The sequence below is a fragment of the Pezoporus flaviventris genome, unplaced genomic scaffold (genome assembly GCF_033815535.1).
Source record: "Pezoporus flaviventris isolate CSIRO_AGI_PZ_B2104156 unplaced genomic scaffold, CSIRO_AGI_Pfla_v1 ptg000002l, whole genome shotgun sequence".
Lineage (NCBI taxonomy): Eukaryota > Metazoa > Chordata > Aves > Psittaciformes > Psittacidae > Pezoporus > Pezoporus flaviventris.
In genome coordinates this window covers 64,387,221-64,407,215 of record NW_026892550.1, presented here as the reverse complement: position 1 = coordinate 64,407,215, position 19,995 = coordinate 64,387,221, and the positions used below count along the sequence as shown (strand labels likewise).

The 19,995-nt window shown below is 40.4% G+C and overlaps 1 long non-coding RNA gene across 2 annotated transcripts in view; it reads right to left on the bottom strand.

The window, feature by feature from the left end:
• Positions 1–19,995, bottom strand: part of LOC133262884 (uncharacterized) — a 44,723-nt gene that overhangs the window by 15,450 nt on the left and 9,278 nt on the right. The window contains exons 2-3 of one of the 2 annotated variants that reach the window (XR_009741413.1): positions 15,570–15,681; positions 15,258–15,353 (exon numbers count right to left, since the gene is read on the bottom strand). This is a non-coding gene — a long non-coding RNA (uncharacterized LOC133262884). Of the gene's footprint in view, positions 1–15,257; positions 15,354–15,569; positions 15,682–19,995 lie in introns of those variants that run through there. The other variant, XR_009741412.1, reaches the window with a different exon arrangement.

Below are 19,995 nucleotides of genomic sequence, written 5' to 3'. Positions count from 1 at the left end.
AAAATCTGGCATCTACCTATAACGAAGAAAGTTGCACAGAGCAAAAGGATGTTGCCTGAAGCTGGTCAGACTAAAGATTTACTTTTCCAACAAGGCTGCTGGAAGGCCACGTATTGTCCCTGGCCAGACCCTTGAATAAGGCTGTGCAGAAGACACTAGGGCACACTGTGGGCAATGTCTGAACCATGTTTATTGTGCTCCTGACAAGTGCAGCCTTAAGGCAACTGAGACTATTAATTATTTTAACACCAAATTTGGTGAGTCATTACAGCTGAAAATGCAGTTTGCATTTAAAAAGCTTTTCATTTTCACATCATCCAAATGCTTGGAAACACTTCATTTCAAAATGCACCGAAGCGTAAATAGTTGGAAACAAAAACTTTTCTGAAATGCAAGAGTTCCCAAAGACAACATTTGATCCAAAAACATCTCCAGCCCTTTGGCTTCTTCAACAAAAAGTCAATTTTTCACTGTTCCACCTGGGAATCCAAGAGAGAATTAGAAAAAATGAGAGGTGAGATAATGACAAACCCTCAAGCCCCAAGGCATCCAGGCTTCTAGGTCCCATGTCATTGAAGGCAGCATTCAAAAGACCAAATAAAGAGGCAGCCAGTATTTCAGCACCTCAAGCAAGAGAAACTAAAGAGTACGCAGGTCCCAAGGCAGAGGACAGAAATAAACAGCCTGAAGAGAGTCCAAGCAGAAAATCTGCTTTGCTGTTAGGTTCCAGTAACTTCACATCCTCTTGCTTCCAGGTTAAATCACTTCTACTTTCATAAAAGCATTACAAAAGCAGATATCCTCAACATGCTACCTAATTATAGGCTCAGATACCCCTAAATATTAGGCTTAATGTGCAACTGCCAGACATTCAAGAAAACAGGTGGTTCTCTGTTCAAAAGCCACTTAGCCAGCTGTCAGAAGGCATCCCACAGACTTGAAGGCAAAATCTTGACAGATTAATGCAATAGCATTTTTTTTAATAATTTACAACCTGAAACACTTTCAAGTTTTAAAAACAGATAAAAATTATTCCATTTTCCATATTTGAATATGTGAAAGGATTGTTATTAACTATAACAAGATATGAAAGGAAAAAAATCAGTATACATACCTCAGTGATCACCCTCTCTTTACAATGTCCATTTCAGCTGACAATTTGGTTAGCTACATTCATTGTTACCTGAAGAGGAAACAGACACTAGCATAGCCAAGAATCAGTGATTTTAATAAATCTAGCTGTATTTGCCTCTTCATGTGATTACACTGGAATAGTATTGTTCACGAAAGGCAATTTTCTAGTGTTGCTATGCTGGAATTGTAAAATTTTCCTATTCAAATAGACAATCTGTGAGAATGTGTTCAGTAAGGAGATAATTTTATCCCCCGCATCACTATTTCAATGGGGGCAGAAAGGAAATGCAATAGAATAACATCAAACACTTTAGACCCCAGTTCTCCAATCCACTTCAGTTTCTTCTCCCTTATGACTTTTCAAGAACTACAGTAAAAGGGTTATTTACCCATTCTCTCTGCAACTTTGCAAGAGTTAAGTCTGAATTGCTGTCTCCATGTGGACACTGCTGGCTATTAAGATGTGTATACCCTACAGGGGTGTAATTAAGGAAGCATTAAGATGTTTTCACCAAAGGACAGTTTATTCATTGCAGCTGCACTCTTTGTTTCAGCAGGTTAACTACTTGGCAGCCCTTGCATGTCCTAGAGTCAATCTGCAGCTAAAGGATGGAGCTGATTGGGCAGGACCAGGCAGTTCATCTTCTTCCCCTCTCATTTATTACCACATCACTCAGCAGTGCTACTGACCTTCCTCACCTTGGAAACAGGGACCACACACTGCTGGGGCCAGTGGGATAAGACAGAAACAAATGCCCTTTGAAATAATCTACCTAGTAAATGATAAAATATTAATGGCACAAAGATACCCAAATAGTCCAAATATATTAAAAGCAAGCTGTTACTTCATTTAGACCCCTGCTTGCGTCCTCCCCTCCCACTAAATAAAATATTGGTAATTGTGCAGCCAGCCGTAGTTACATGTAGCTCCAAAGTTATTACACTTTGTCTTGCACTTGAACAAGCAGTCACTTCAGAAGGGAGTGTTGGCTCACAAATGGAAAATGTCACGCTCTGTCCTGACATAAGGGCCATTGCAGTTCGATCCCTCTGTGTGGCAATCTATAGCCTACAACGGCATCACAGGCATCACGCCACACCACCATGCCACATCGGTTATACATCTCTGCCACAGCCTTGAAGCAGCAACAAGAGGCTATTAGGAGAAGGCAGCAGCGAAAGACAGTTTTCCATTAGAGGAATGGACCTTAAATGTTCAAAGATAGATGGCTCCATCTCCAGTCCCCTGCACTCAGTGTGTACCCTGTACCCTGTGTAAGGATGGCATGTCCCCTCCACCCAACAGCTCAAATGATGCTCAACGGTGGAGCAGAAGGGAAGAAAACTATCAGTAGCAGAAAACACTGTGGCTCAGTCTTTCTGGGGATAGGAATCATTGCAGGACACAACTGCAACCATAAAAAAAGCAGTGACACAATTAGCTTTGTCCACTGCAGAAGCTCCTAAGGGGATTTAAACCCCCTTGTATACCTGTAGGAAGACTGTTACCACCATCACAAGTGTTGGCCATGCCTACTGTGCCTAGCTGCTGAAGCCCAAGGTGACATCCCAGTCAGCATGATTAAAACTATTTTTCAGCACCAGCAGCCTCATAAACTGAAGCAAAGGAGGCTGGACAAAGTTAAGTCAGCTGCGAGGGGGAGCAGCAACAACTCATCTCTGACACCATAACTCCCCAGGTTTTCTCATTTAGGTTTTGGGACAGGATACAAGAGAAGCATTTGTTTCTCTGCTATGCTTCCTCCTGTTTTCCCCATGCACCCAAATCCCTCCTTCTCCTTTTTTTACCAGATACCAGTAATGGCAAACTACTCCCATTTCCTTCTAGGGAAACACAGACCCCCTTCCTGGGCTCTTCTGCACAGCCCAAGCCGTCTTCAGAGCAATCTCTTGGAAATAGCAGCACAGCAGCTATTGGAGAGCATGAAAGATTGATCAGGTGCAGGATGGAGCTCTATATACAATTTGGTATTTAAAGTGCTTTTGCATTAAGAATCAGATAAATCCTGAACAGGAGAATGAACTTCTCAAGCAAGTTTAAATGTGCTTAGATCCATGATTGATAGATATGAGTGACTGCTTCATACTCTAGGGTGACCCTATTCATGCTGTCTCCTCTGACAACAATTCCAGAATAAATTGCCCTGACTGACAAAGACATAATAAAAAATATTATTCTGGAAACCCACTTACTTAACCCATACCTCAATGGCTGTGCTCTAGTTAAATTACCAGGCAAGTCAGTCTAGCGGTGATTAATTTTGGTGACTTAATCATTTTTTTTTCAGAAGCAATGGTTGTGATGCACAAAGATGAATGCATTTTGATTTTAATGTGTCTACCATCTGAAAAATTGCTTTCAAAGACATCTAAAAAGTTAACCCTTCCTTCATGGTCCTTCAGTGACTCCCAAAATACTTTCAAAAACACATTTTTGATGAGTAGAAATTTTGTTAGGAGCAAACTTCTGAGGTCACCAAAGCAAGTAATGGCAGAAGGCGATTTCAAAAACAAAATACGACAGTCCTGAAGTCATTATGTAGCATTAAATTCATTGTTGCTTCTTTAACACTTTTCCTTGACTATAGTTCAGTCAAGTCCGAGCCCTTTGTGCCAATAGCATCCCCCCAAATGAGTTTTATATACAAGGTAAGACACAACAACTGAGTTAAAACAAATGGAAGAGACAGATAGAAGTGGAACAGACAAATCTGAAGTGTGAGCTTATCTTTTCACCAAGACCAGGTATCACAAGTCAAATTCACTTCTTTCTGTTTGAGACCTTTGCAGGAATAAAAGTTATCTTAGTGGAAGCGTGTTAGCAATTCAGCTGTGGTTTCAGAAAACCAGAAAAGGCAACCTCATACATTCTTAGCTGTGCTGGCTTCACAGAGTATCAAAATACTTAAAATATACAAATGTAAATAAACTTGGGGTTTATCCCTCAAGTAAGCAGCTATGACCCTGTGAGGAAACAGCAGTACTGAGCAAGGAGTCTATTTACATACTCACTGTTGTTACCTTAATAGCACTTTAAGGGAATTGGGCAATCCAAGTTTAATATGTATCTAGGATTGCAGTTAGCAGGGTTAACAGAGGTTTACAGAGATTACTCTTTGCTAATGTTAGGGAAGAAAGCCAGAGAGGAAGAAACTCAGTGCTCCAAGTAACCAAAAGGGCACACAGGGCTGCGATTGCCCCTGCCTCCCAGTACTTGCAGTAACACTTCTATGATTTCCTCTAACACTGCTGTGTCTGACTGCTATAGAGGCTAGGAATAAGCAGCTGTGATTCAGTGCATTTTAAAATATAATCAAGCAAGTTCACCAGGCTAAAAGGTTTATGAAAGAATTAAACACAGGATGCACAGGCAAACTGCCTGCAGACAAAGCACAGTTTATTTCACTTATGGGCAAATTAAGTGGCAAAGCAGAAATCGTAGCATTTTCCTGTAAATTGAATACAGGCAGCTAAGAGTTGAAATCCAGTCTACAGAGGCTGCAGTGTGAAAAAGAAGCTGCACTTCCAGCTGTGCTGGTGCAGGCAGAGGCAGCGCTCTCTAGAGCACTGAGTAGGAGGCCAAGCTCCTGTAGAAAGCCAGAGCTAGCACAGGGGCCTGGGAAGAAGGACAGATGGAGGCAGGCAAGGCCACCCCATGCTGCTGCTCCACAAGAAGGTCTCATCTCTGGTCATCTCTTCTGCCCAGTTAGCAAAACTCAGTGCTAGGTACGAAAGATGCCATACCACCTGGCTACAGTACACCAGCATTTCAGGTTTTGCCTTTCATAGGTAAGAAAATAACTGTCAAACCATAACATTCCTGACAATTTAAATATATGCCTATTCTGGTATCTAAATTACTACATCTCACAGCCAATGTCCAGTCTATTCTCATTCAGAATAACCCCCATACATATTGCTTGTGCAGTCTCACTGACTCTGAGCTGTACAAAACAATCAGGGACATCACAACACCATAGCATAGCCTGAAACAGATGAGGAAATTCTCCCCTTCTGCTGAATTGACTTATCTCTAGATATCAGACATATGATGAATAAATGTTTACAAAGTCCTACCCCTTATCAAACCATCAGGGACTAGACTTAGATAATATAACCATAAATAGATAATGAAAACCTACTAATCAACTCTACCAGTTGTTACTTGTTTACTTCAAGACCTTGTGTACTATTTGCTCAAGCAGCATGAAAGCCTTAGTTTAAGGTGTACTAATAAGGAACAAGCTTCCCTGTATTTTCCTTAGACTGGTATCCTAAAAGAGATCCTTATTTAGGTCTAATCTTGTGGCCCTTGCTCTCATCAAACTTGATTCATTTAAAGCATTAACTGTGCTTTAATCTCTTAGAGTGTCCACACTCAAGCTACCAGCTATCTAAATCACTTTCATCAAGAATCTAGTTAAATTGACACATGTTCAGTACACAAGGTAAATTGTATACTTCGGTACTCAAGGCCTGTGAGTCGTTGCCTTTCTTATTTACTCCCCTGTTGAGTGCTTTCCTCAGTAATCCCTTCTCAGCCTCAGAAAAACATGAGCTGCAAGAAGTAAACGTAAATCTGGGTAGAACGGCTCTTGCTGCTCTTGCAGATCCTGTGGGGTGTTCAGCTGCTGTGGCTCCTGCTAAGCTACTCAAGGAAGAGACACCCACCAGAGGTGCCTCCAGGTACATAGAGCAGCGGGTGAAGCTGGATGCTGAGCTGGGTACAGCACCATATCCAGGCTTCCCCCTCAGAAACTGAGCTGGATATGTTTCTGAGGTACAGCAAACACTGTGAGAAACAAGTCGTTTCTATAATTCTCCTTTAAATACAGATAAACTTTTGTGTTTTGAGGGTTTTTTTTCTGGCTGCGTTACAAATGCTAGATGTTGTATAATACAGATGATCAAACTCCAAGCAGACTTCACACAGATTGTTTGCCAAATACCACACCTTATGGACCATCCGCATTAGCGCAGCAGGGAAGGAGAGAAGAGGGCTGGCAAGGCATGAATAATACATGCTGCATACTCAATTCTGTAACTGCACTTAAACTATTTGTTTTCCCTATTACCAACGCAAGTAAGCAACATTAAATTGTAGGCTTTAGTAAGTGCATGTTTTGTTTCATACAGAAGAATATATAAGTCATGGGTACAGGTTAAGAGTATTAAATAAACTAATGCATTTTCTAAGTGCCATTACTTCAAGCCTAAACAGTTAACAGCTATAGGCAACACTATGGAGTTACACAGTCAGATGAGTGGTTCACAACTTGACAGACATTTTGCAGTTAGCATGTACAAAGAACAAAGAAAACAATTTAAGTACACTCCTTTCTTCATTGGAAGACTTGTAGTGAGACAGTAAGTAACCTTATAGTGCTCCTCATTCTTCCTTTTCTCATCCTTGCAGCTGAGCATCCCTTCATAATCTATAGGGGCAAGGCTAGCAACTGGTGTAAACCAAACATGCCCCTGTAATGGGCTGGGAAATAAAAAAAAAAAAAAAAAATCAGTGCCAAATTCAGAAACACAAAAGGAGTATTGCTGGCAAAACTAGTTCAGCCACTGTCAAAGAGACCGTCATTTGTCAAATCCCTGCTGCATTTGCTGAGGGGGTGGCAAGCATGTTGTGAATGACAGAGAAGATTTCAGGAAAAAAAACATCTCTTCCTTGTCATGAGTGATGAGAGGGGGATCCTTCATCCTGGCATTACATAGCTACTCTGGTACCACTGCCACCCTGTCACTCGCGCCTTTTGTACCCAACCCAGCAGCTTCTTCCCCACTTCCCAGCACCTTCAGAGGAGGAAATATCTCACAACAGGGATGGAGATACCATGCATTCCAGCAGCCAAGGGATAGGCAACCACCTTGACAACCCCTTACATCACTCACCTCCCTAAGCCTGTGCCAAGTACCCCAGAAAAAAGTCTCCCATGGGCAGCTGCAGCACATAGCCTAGACATGCAGACATGGACATGCAGCATGTAGCAAACATGGGACCCCATTCCTGCACTCAGGAACCTTGAGATCATCCTCAAACCATCCTCATGAGGAAGGTACACTCCTATGTACAACAACATCACACTCACTTGGGGTCTGGCAGCCATTGCCAGCCAACAGCCACCCAAATGCGCCGAGGTTTGGACTGTAAAGCCATAGAGAGCTCTCCAGGTTTTTAAGGCTTGCAACATGGTCCAAACAAGCAGGATTTGGGGTTAAAGACCAAAAGAAAAACAAACAAATAAAGAACTAATCCACAACACACCCCCGCCACAAACACAATTAAACTGCATGCAGATATACAAGGGCAGACCTGCTGCAGAAAGCTATATGAATCTGCCCTGAAGAGCTGGGGGAAAAGGAGAAGCCAGACCTCTAAAGATAAAGGTCACTAGGATTATTTTCTTAAGAAAAGACATTTTCTCTGTTTTTTTTCTCCTCAAAAACAACAAACAAAAAAACCTACAACACTGAAATTTCCTCTAAACAGATGATAAAAACAGAAGAGCTGGAGGCAGTCACCCAGCATGGAAAATGAGCTCAAATCCTGGAAAGTTATCAAATGGAACAGAAAATAGTCTTATAATGGGAAATGTCAGGCAACCCTAGCAAAAAGTGAAGCTTCCAGTCCCACCTGTAATCACCACCACTGCACTCTTAATAGGTTATCTACCATTATACACAGATGGTGAGAGAGATGGAGCAATCTTCTGCTGATGCTTGTGGTTATATATTTTGTTTAACAAAATGCTGAGGCAAATTAAGGGCACTCCTGGAGATTTCTCCTTTATCTCTTAAAGATCACCTCACCCATCAGAGGGTGAGACTCAGCAGCCATAACAAACAGTGTAGAGACTCTTAAGAGAGATAAGAACTCCTGGTTTATGTTAGAGTTTTATATTACCTATTATTCAGAAAGATGATGCTAACTTTTATGTTTAAAGTCTGTTTCACATTAATGTCTCTTACTGCAAACAACAAATAAAGTTTCTAAGAAATCTGTTTTGGACAAAACACAGAGGGAAAACAAAATCATCATATGCACAACCAGGGCATGTTGAGAGATCATTTTGGAATAAGTTTGGTATAAACAGAATTTTATTTCTGAAAAACAAATTTAATAAGACATTTTAGAAAAGCCCTTTAGTGTTTTAAAATATATTGTGTTGTGCTCTGAGTGCTTCAAGGAGGTGCTTGGGTTGAAATCCATACTTCACCACAGTTGATACTCAAATATTAAGCTAAATGACACCGCTTTTCATAGTAAAGCTTTATTTAATTCCCCATAAAATTTTCACAAAAAAATTCTTCTATAATCATTTTGGAAATGTTTTCTTCTTCCAATATCGAAGAACGTAATTTACACTAATTACCTGTAGAAGTTCTTTATTACCTCTAGCTTGGTTTTTTCCATTTAAACATGAAAATTTTCATTTACTCCTTAGACATTTAAAGGTGGCTTAATCTCTTGAAGACCAATTTACAAATATTTTTTTCTATTTTATGAGAACAGACAGCTAACAAAACAAATGCACGAAGATGCTCAAGGAAGAAAAGATCAGAGAAGCACATTTTCAACGTTGTTAAACCCTAACAAAGGTATAGCTTCCTTCTCAGTTAAATATCCAGAAGGGGAAAAAACAAAATCCAAATATTTTTTTCTAGACTGAGCAAGCAAACGGACACATCCCTCACCTCATCACCACTTTTCCTGGTCTTTCTGCATGCAAACCACTAACTACCACACTCAGAGAGAGAACAAAGAACCACAAACCTGAGCTGGGAAGGAGCTGCTTTGGAATTCAGCACTGTTCTTTCATCATCGCCAGCAAAATGAAGTTGGCTTGAGCAGAGGCAAGTAATCATACTCATTATGAAAAGAATTACATTCAGTCAGATATTAAAACATTACCCTTGCACAGTTTAAGACAGCAGCTTCTCCTGATAAACACCATAAAGCCTATGCTACTTCTTCCTGGAAATTTGAATAAATCCATATGATGAACTGAAAAATGCAATGAAAATTTAAGATGCTTGGTATTACTTCATTTATTAATACTTACAACTGGTCTTAGAACCGAGTAACTTTTATAGAGTAACCAACTCTCTGATTTCATACAGCTTGGGTAAGATCAGCCCCTTGTATCCACTGGAGTTAGCACAACATGTGACAGAATGCCCTTATTCTTAACACTATTTACTCCATGGAGAAACATTTTAAATAAGTAGGGTAAGATAAAAAAGTTCACAGTTCAGTTGCAGGAATATTCATACTTAAAACTAGCACCTTTCTAGTCCATGTACTGACCATTACTGGGTTTGGTTTTACAGTTTTCACTTAAATGGCAATGCTTTCTTTTTTTCTTCCCCAAGACACATCAAGACATCCAGGCAACTGCTACCTTGTCTCTCAGCAGACATCACAGAAACAAGATCTGGCTGGTACTTTGTGGTTCTACAGAAAACTATTTTACTTTTTTTTCAATAATACACTCAAGAAATTTTAAATACCTCTTCACAATCTCCATACTTCACCATCCAAACAGAACTGCAATGATTGTATCACCTAAAGACCAGGAAAGTCAAGTCTGAGGAGCAGTCACAACACTGTGTGCAGCGTACGGACATACTAACAGAGTTAATATCATAGCTCAAGGTAGCCATGGGTTAACACCTTTTGAAGAAGGCAGAACTGCACAAAAACAAAAGAGCTATTGGGCTTTTAACCTGGCAGTATTTGCTAAACCAAAATCCTCAGTTGGAGCCACAATAGCAGCAACCTAGATATGTTGAAGTTGTGGTAACTCTGAAAGACACAAGCAGAAAAACCAGATGCCTCCTCCCAGATCATCAGCTGTAGTCCCATATCCTTCAAGTAACATCTCAGATCTCTTCCTGACAAAAAAAAATTCTTCTGTGTCTGAAGGGAAACTCCATCCGTCTTAAAGTTTAATTATACACCTCCGAGGCATTTTCTGATCCTAAATGCGATGCCTTTTAGGCAACCCCAAGTGCTCACATACTAAATAGCCCTGTCAGCCCAGAACAGCGGTTAGCCTGAGCTATGAGGAAAAACATTCTGCAGAAATGCCTAGGCTCAGGTTAGAGAGCTGCAAAAGAGTCATCAACAGTGTAAGTGCAAAAAGGTGAGGGGAATTCTTAGGCTAATTAGTGAATGAGACTTTAATAGGCAAGAAGATATAAAGGAACCCATTCTCTGCTCTCCTGGGACACATGCAGAACAGCAATCAGCGTGACACCAGCAATCTTTGTACGACATTCCTTCTGATTATTATGCAGAATGAAAGGGGCAAAGGAAAGTCAGGCCCAAGTTTAAAAAAGTTCTCTGCAAAGATGCCCCTGTAATGCTATTTTAACAGTGGTTTAACAGAGAACTATGCACTCACTAAAGTCAATTTGTTGGGTTAGGCTTCACTAATTACACTTCCCATAGAGGACTGACAAAAAAAGTTGAATCCCTTCAGTGGAATATTAATCTACCTGTTACATTACCTCCTGGAAACCCTTTCCCAGCACCTTTTGTCAGTAATAGTTCAGGTTCCCAATGTTAGAAAGGTTTATATTTCATTAGTTATCTTTATTACAAAAACTTTCACTGACAAACTTTGTCTTTTGGGAACTGAGGTCATAACCATATGGAAGACTTTCTCTTCATTATTATGAAAGTGACATTTCTGGATAACTACACATACAGAAAACCAGAACAAAAGTAAATTGGTTTTACCTCAGAAGGAAGTTGAAAGCATAAGAGATCAGCATCATTCTTCCAGCCACAAGTCAATTTTATTTTAGTGTGTGATAAAACAAGCTATTTCTTCCCTGTGTTTTCGGTTTGGGACTCTTCACACACATTTAATATTGCAATGCAAAAAACACAATCCTTCCTTCAACAGTGAAGACAAGACTTTTCCTGGCCGCTTTAGAGAGATTTAAATAGGACAGTGCAAGGTGAAGAAAAGAGTTGTGCAAAATTTGCCGACTGCATTTTGACCTAATTCTCTGAATTCTTGATTTTGCAGGGACTACACCACTGCTTAAACTCCCAGAGGCACAAATATCAAACTTCAGAAAACAAACCTCATCAACTGTTAAACACTTCAGACTGCACAAGATTAAGAAGTGGGATTTTGATCCAAATCCTTCTTATGTTGAGGATCACTAATGCCAGCAGACGGTTTGCTCTCAGAATTAAGAAAGGTGAAATAACTAGCCAAATACAGTGCAGCAAAATCATTTTTAATTACTACTTCGGAAGAGCAGGCTTCCGATGCGCAGCCTTCCTTCTTACCCACCAGCTCAAAGGAACAGATTAGTTTGAAAAAGGAGGAAAAAGAAACATCTGATACTTTTTTTCTCACACATCTCATCAATGCCAAGACCTTTTCTACCCACACAAATATATTTTTTAATCAAAAGTACAACCAACTCAGTCATGAAGCTCAAAGCATGAGAAAGAACAAAGTCTGCATCAGAACAAAAAGAAAGGTTGGCGTCAGTCTCTTCTCCCAAGTAACAAGTGATGAGAGGAATCAGCCTCACATTGCACGAAGGGAGCTTTAGATTGGATATTAGAAAACATTTCTTCACCAAAAGGATCATCAGGCTGCCCAGGGAAGGGTTTGAGCAGCCATCCTTGGAGGTACTTAAAAGACGCGTAGATGTGGTGCTTAACAGCATCACTTAGTGGGGGACTTGGCAGTACTGAGTTAATGGCTAGACTCAGTTTTACAGGCCTTTTCCAATCTAAATAATTCTATAATTCCATAACCCCTCTCCCTGGATACCTGAGGAACTGAAAAGCATGTCCTCTCAGAGACAGTGCACACTAGGGCAACCGGAAAACATGACATGGCAAAATACATATTAAGAAAAATTATCTGCTAGATTTTTTTTAAATGGAGATTCCACCCATACATCACCAGGAATCTCTTCTCTGGTGAAGAACTGCCTGCTAAACTGGTTTTCAAACTAAAGAGTTGAGCCCACATCCCATTTATGTTAGATTTATGCTCCTTTTCTGTTGCCTATTCTTTAAATGCAGGAGCTCCTTATTGCTGACTTCACGGGGGAAGTCTCTTTGAAGGGCTCAATTTCTTTCCCAGGAGTCACACTGAATGTAAAGCAGAGCAGTGGCTACTCTAGCATCAACTGAGAAGAATCCAAGAACAAACACGTTTCCCTTCATTTACTACACTTCCTCCTGTATTAAGTACCACAGTAACAAATTATCACATTTGGCTCTGTATTGGCCAAATTTGACAGTGACCCACCAGAAAGACAAAGGGTAAATTCGTTGGATGTACTCTGAGTGAAGAAATACATTCAAATAGAGAAAAGCGGACCTGTACAGGTGAGGGTTTCATGCAGAACCCACTGAAGTAGAGGGATAATGTCCTACAGACCCATTTGGCCCTGGGCTCCATCTCTAAATGGCTGCATAGAAAAAGGAGCACTTTGGTAATTATTTGAAGTTACATTTGAAGATGCCTCAGTGAGCACTTCCAACGCAAGTGCCTTATCACCTTCCCAGCATGCCTGCTGGGGGACCAACACAAAGCCAGCCATGGAAAAGGAAGCCTGAAGGGTTTCATAAGCACAGAAATCTTTTACAACTGAGGAATAAAATTGAATCAATGCTATTCTGAAGCCTCTTCTTTTAGCTCTGGCAACTTCAACTGTCACGTAAGATTTCAAATGATACTGCTCATGCTACGTGCTGTAGAGACGCAAGTGTGACCTTGAGCATGCAATATTTCTTTCACACACTGCTGATTGCATCAAACAAGCCAACCAACACTCCCCCTCCACACACTGCAGCCAGAGAACTCAAATCTGTACGGGATACTAACAAATAGCTCAATGCTATGGAAGGTGAATCCTATTTGGGTGCATGATAGAAAAACTGTTGTAAAGTAATTGCTGAATGTCAGCTTTAAACTCAAAAAGTGTAGTATAGATAAATAAAAACAATAAATCTAAAACAAATATAAAAAAAAGTATTCTTACCAAATACAAACGAGTCTTCCAAGTGATTATAAACATAATTGGCGAGTTGTGAAGGCCATAAATTCTTCCCAGGGTTCTGGGACTATCATAATAAACCACAAAACATATGTGGGATATGATGTCACCTTTGCCATGAAATGTATTGATAGCCCAGTTCAATATGTTCCCATATTTATGTTTTTATAATACATAGTGGCAACCACAAATTTTAATGGAAAAACAGTTTTATTTAGCAGAGAAATAGAGGTCTCTCTCCTAGCACTTATAAACTGCATACCTCAACTTTTGCATTATCCAGAAAGGATTGTCAATACAACAATACAATGCATAATGATACAAGGTCTTGTTGACAGCATATGAAACCCTTTATAGTTAGCCCTGGAGTACACAAATGAGAAAATGCCTAGGCCAGCATGGCTGAGGCCTCTGTTTATTCTTCTCTTCTGTCCTAAACTTCCCTCTGAGCCCTGCAGAGTGCAGAACCTATCCATACCCTTCCGGGCAGTCCTCTCTTCAGTTTGCTGCAACAGCACAGCATCTCCTATTTTGTAGGTATTTAGTACACTGTTATCAAAGCAAATTGCTTCTAGTTATTTATGTTTTAGGTGCTGCTGTAGCATAATTATTTTTTCATAGGTGGACCCCAGTAAACTTTTACCCAGGCTTCCCACTTCCCTTTCACCAGCATAGCAAATCTTACCTACTAATTAAAACCAGGGTATGCCAATTAGCTTGCACTTTTTGTAATAAGATAGGTTTTTTTTTTTCTTGCTTCCTTATTACCTCATTAGGAGACTATAAAGTTGCATGACCTTCATCAGCTCCACCTTCTGCAGTAGGAAAAACAGACTCCTTTTCCCACAGCCAGTCCACATACCATAAACATCAAATCCAGATCAGTAACAAGTCGCTGACAACTGACACCTTGCTGCTTCTGTTTTGTGCCTCTGTTTCTGGCTCTAGGCTCTATTGCAATAAAGAGCAGCAAAGATTCCGGTTTCCCTCCTCTTCTTTGTAACCTCAGAGCAGTTCATCCCCAATTCACAATTCCCAGCCTCTTGGTTCAAATTCTATCTAAGCATAGTTGATCTCAGTATTACAGTATGTTTGAGGAAATGAGGGAGTACAAGCTCTTTCTAAAGTTTCCAATTGCTGGGAAAGCAATGGAAATTTTTCTTTTCTCTGTACATAACTTGAGGGACAAGTATACTAGCTGACCCATAATATCAAAATGGTTTTGAACTCTCTAAGGCTAAGGCATTTATCAACTGTGGGGCTTTCGTGCCTTTCAAAAATTAGCTCTTGCTATACACTGAGCATGATGCTTCTATACATAGCTGTTTTCCAAGAAGCACCCTTCCAATCTCAGACCTTGCTCCCAGGCAATGGGATACAGCCAAAGCCAGACTCATCTTCAAACCATAAGACAAGATTCACATGAACATCCAGATATGTCCCTGTGAGAACTTTATTTTTTTAAAAACAGCTAAATTCTGACATCTGATTCTACTATATACATTGTGACTGGATTTGCATGGCTTCACACATCCTGTGAACATCACACGGCCAAGCATGTTGAATAAAATGAAATACATGTATTTCTTACTAGGTCTGTAGCAATGAATCCAATTACTCATACCAAAAATACATGTTCATGTGGCAAAAGGAAACAAGGGTGAATATTGCAGTTAGGATGTTGCACCCACAGATTACAAGATTTTTATAGCATCATAACTGCAAATTAGATTTTTTTTTTCTGCTGCTTCTGGTCAGCTAATTGGATGGGGTATCCATTATAACACTCTATTACGACTATATCATTTGTCTTAACAGTTTCAATGCCCTTGTCTAAAGCTCCATCACTGTATAGCAGCTGGTCCAGACAGAACTGTTCATTTAACAAAATGATCTCAGAAGCTACTAGCTTCTAGTCTGTAGTCTGAGTCCTTCACTGAGAGACCCAACACTGTTCTCAAACATTCTTTCTCAATATACTCATGGGGTGTTTTTTTTTCTTCCTCTCAGACCCGTTTGTCCCCAAATTTCGGACATTAATTTTTCCAAAATCATGACTTTTACACAGTGATTCTTATTGACAGACTTCCACTATGCCATAGCATAGAAAATTCCTGAAGAAGTTATCATGCCAGTAATAAACACATCTGTAAACAAAAGATGGTCCTAAATTACAACAGCAGGTCTGAATACTCTCTAGTTTTAGAGCCAAGCCCAAACGTGTCTGAATTTTACAAATGGTTCTTCTATTAATCAACATTCCCATCCTACATGTTGTTAAACCTTCTTACGTTCTCACCAGCTGACTACTGAAGTTTATGTATGATCAGTTAGCAAAGTTAAATGAAGGTGAATGATTATACCTCTAAAAAACAGGTGAGGTTCTGGAGGAAGTCTCGTCATCAACATGCCCTTCCCTGAATAAAAGCATCCTTCTACCACTGAGGTAGTGACTTGTCCCCAGAGATGCCACTCCTAAAAGAAATGTGAAGGAGAATTTGCAGGTAGCTGTGACAGTACAACCACATAACATTTCTCAAATTAATTTACCCTGCTCAGACTCCACAGCTGCAATGGGTTTTGTGCCTCTTTACTGGGCTAGATCATTGTAAACCCTTTAGCCTGAGAACCTAGCTCATGTTTCAAGACTTCTCAGCTTGTTTCTTAGCCTGCTAGGTGGAACTGTATGCACACAAGTACCCTTTGCTACAACATCGTTTGTTTACAAAGAGTGTAAACACAATCCTACACAGTAGATATCAATGACAGAGCTCCAAGGTGGATGAGCCTGGGGCATGAAGGCACAACTAAAGAGCAACCAGTTCCTTCTCACCACTCCTGCTCTGAGTTTGTAGTAAGTTCCAGAGAAACCCCTCATCTAGCATACATTATGGTGAGGTTTTCAAACCTCACTGCTACTAGAAAGCATACCCTTATTCCCCTGGTCTTTGAGGTGGCCCAATCAATTTCCCATCTGAAAGTGAAACCTTCCCCCTAGACTACCAGCTCTCAGCCATGCCAACTCACCTCTGGGCTGCACAGGCGCATAAAAGTGAAAAGCAGCAGGGGACAGGACCATTCACCCGTCTCTTTGTTTTTATCCCCTTTCTTTAACATAGCCATCAACCTGCATCCTCAGCATCTGATGAACCCCACGCTCCCTGGTCCATTTCCAATGGAGACCTTGCAGCTCCCTCCAGTGCTCACTGCACATAGGAATGTGTATTCCTTCCTTTGCTTCCTCTACTTTCCTGGAAGCAAAGGGGTTCAGGAGTCACATCACCTTCAGCAAAACCTACAACAGCCTGTTGATCAGTGACCCTCTCAATGGCAGCCATTATCTCCTCTTCAAATAGCTTTATTATTTTATACACGCAATAGTGCTGCTGTTAAGCAGCTTGTGGTTCACTCTGGAGTGGACTGTCCTCTGGTGGTGGTTTCTGTGGCATGGTCTTGTATAAATAAAGATCATGGTCATCTTAGGGAACTCTTCTCAAGCTGTGGCAAATATTTTGCCATGGGACAGCCTTTAAAAACTGTTTGGGCAGCTAACACTGATTGTAACCCATCCTACCAAAATAGGGAAAGGCCTTGAACTGTTTCTCACTGTTTTATTCTCTCACCCAAAGCTGCATTTAATCAGTGTTATTTCCAGGATTTACTAAGATTTTGCTGCCTCAAGAGAGCTTACAACTCAGGAGAAAACTTGGCAACTTAGAAGAAAACATTCCGTGTATTATGTAAAGCTATTCTTAGCACACACATGTAATTTCTAAGAAGCATAAATCACTGTGTTTTAAAGTACATAAGAAAACTGGTAATCTAATAGTAAGTTTTTACCCTGCCAGTCTAAGGCACATAAGTTCATGTCAAACTGTGCACGTTTCTCAGTAGGAATCTGATGTTCTCGGGGATCAAGGACAAGCGTAGAACTTGTGTGCAGAAATCACATAAACAGGGGCATGTTCAGATTGTCATGCCTAAGTACATTTGTTCTCTTGAACAAAGTGGTTATCATCACTGGGTCATCTCCAGTGAACAGCCACACGGATGTAGTGGTAGGACACACACAGGTTACAGAATGACAGTGCCCCTTCACAACCTCAGCTGCCAGAAAACAAAGCATACCCAGCTAGGCATTGCACACGAGGCTTTAAGAGGAGTACTGAAGAAAATAATCATGAAAGAACTACCAAGGCAAATGTTACCTTAAAAATTTAGTGCAGACTGACTTCCTCTTATGAACTCCTTCTTTACTGAATTTATGTATAGATAGCTAGACAACTTCCCTGTCGCAAGAGACTGACAGGCGAGAAGGCATCCATCTGAGCAGACTGCTCACCTATTCTTATTCTAAGAACCTAAAGCGCTCAGAACGATTTCATATACAAGGGCTATGAATATGAGCCTCTCACGGCTGACAAATGCCTCCTCCTTTGTGCTCTTGGTCCCATATTAACAGAATATTTTTATCTTGAGGGCAGACTCATTTACTGTCATGAAGTCCACGCAGCCTGTGGCAAATTGCACCATGTGTGTAGACCGCAAAAGCAAGGCATCATGCTTACGGGGCCAATTACATGAGATGAATGGAGCTTGAATGCCCAGACCAGAGCTGAAGACAGACAGGCTATCTGATTAAACAAACCATTAAGGATGAGCCATACTTTAAAATGCCCCCCACACGCACCTTTTTAACTTTTCAGTTCAATTGCAATTTTTTATCTGGAAGTTGGGGAAAGACCTAGGTAGCCACAGTAGATGTATATTATGGGGAGTATGCTGAAGGTGACAGTTATAAACACACTGTCTCCACAAAAACACTTCATTTACAAAACAGATTTGACAGCTCAGTTTGTTTGCAATGCAGAGCACTCCTCCCAAACCCCCACATGGCCCTGTGAGCCTTGATTACTTCTTTGATGCCAGCTCTTCCATAGAGACCTCTGAAATGGAAGTGATGAATGAGGTCCTGTCAGGCGCCATTCCCTGGGTGGCCTTGAATCCATACAGTTATCTGTTACGCTGCCAGCCCTGACAGTGATGAACACAATGCAGGCAGCTGACAACACCCCTATTCATTACCAAAAAAAAAAAAAAAGAAAGAAAGAAAATAATAAAAAAAAAAAAGATAGATGGAAAGAGGTTTGTTTGCCAGCCTTCAATGCTCCACTCATCTACATTTCCTTCAGAGGACTTGCTTGGGAAGGATATGATGAAGTCTGTTTATACAGTTATGTGGAGCAGGAGATCCAATGTCCCCCAGTTCCATCCACTAAGGCTGAGCAAACCACTCAGATTCTGGCATTTCTTTTTCTTTTATTCCTTTAATTATCTGCAGTTCACATTTATTGCAGACATGCATTCTGATGAGGCTGCACAATGGCCACAGAGCAGTCTGATGACACTTTCATGTATCACTGACACGGTGTTTCTGCTAACCAAAGAAGTATCTTGCAAACGGATGAAAGCAGAGAAGAACTGCAAGCCTAATCTGTTGCAATTAGGGCAGATTACAGAGCTGCCTTGTTTTCTCCATAATCTTAACTTGGGAGGAAAGGTTCCTACATGTGAATTGATCCCATGGGTATTCTCTCTCATTTTGCCTCCAGCAGCTTGCCCGAAGAACTCGGTGCCCTGCTTGCTGGCTTGTATCAGCCTGACCCATATGCGCTCACAAGTTTCTTCATTAATGGAAGCTGGCAAGGCGATGTATATTGCCTTCTAGAGCCATCATGCTCTTCTGAAACTACAGACCAAGAGACACAAAATGTTCAGACCTACAACACACATAGATGCTGCCTCACCTCACTCTTCCCTTGCATACTCCTCAAATTCAAATTCAGTCACACATGCCTAAAATTTATAACTTAAAACAAAATGCACATCACAGCACTCACATTCCAGAGACACAAGAGTCTTACGTGTAAAACAGGCTAAAAAAAAAAAAAAAGTTCTCTCTAAACCACTTATGAAAGACAGCTAGAAGTTCGGGGTTTTTTGCTTTTAAACCAAAAATTTTCTTCTGTGGCATCTTTTCATTTGCCACCACTAACACACATAAAACCCAAAACTTAGAATGTTTTATTTAAAAAAAGAACAACCTGGGTTATTTCCTGTCCTCATTATGACTCAGATCTGCCAGGCTCTCTCTCACATACTGTACCACAGAAAACTTATATTACACTGGAAAAGGAGGCACTGCAAAGTAATTCCAGAGCAAATATCATTTCAAACAAATGCTTTACTCTGATTTTGCTCAGAGCTCACAATTCTGATATGAAGTTTAAATTAAATTATTTTGCTTATTTTCCCAGAAGGGAGAACCTTCATAATGTTGGATTTACCCAACTGATACTAACCATTTAAATGAAGGCATTTACTTTTAATCAGGTACCTGAGCTCTGCCTATAGTCATGGGAAAGAAAAATCTCTAAAAGCAAATTGCATCTTAGAAGCCATTTTACCTTAGAAACCGATCTTTAGATAGACCAATCCCTTCAGGTTCTTCTGTCGTCATCTACTATTGAGGGAGCGATATTATCTATTGTAGACTAGATGCCTAAGTTTTTTAATAGTGAGATGTCAAAGTAATGAGTAACATACTGCAGACACCTTTCCTTTCTTGTCTCGCATCTAGGTACTAAAACTATGAGCCAGCTAATAAAAACAATGCTTTATTTCAGAAAGCAACTGCTTCTTCATTTACAAAAGTTATGACAGTTCTTGAAAATTCTGTTTAAAAGCAGAATATTTCCTGCATAGAAAGTAACTGCTCTGCTTCTCCTG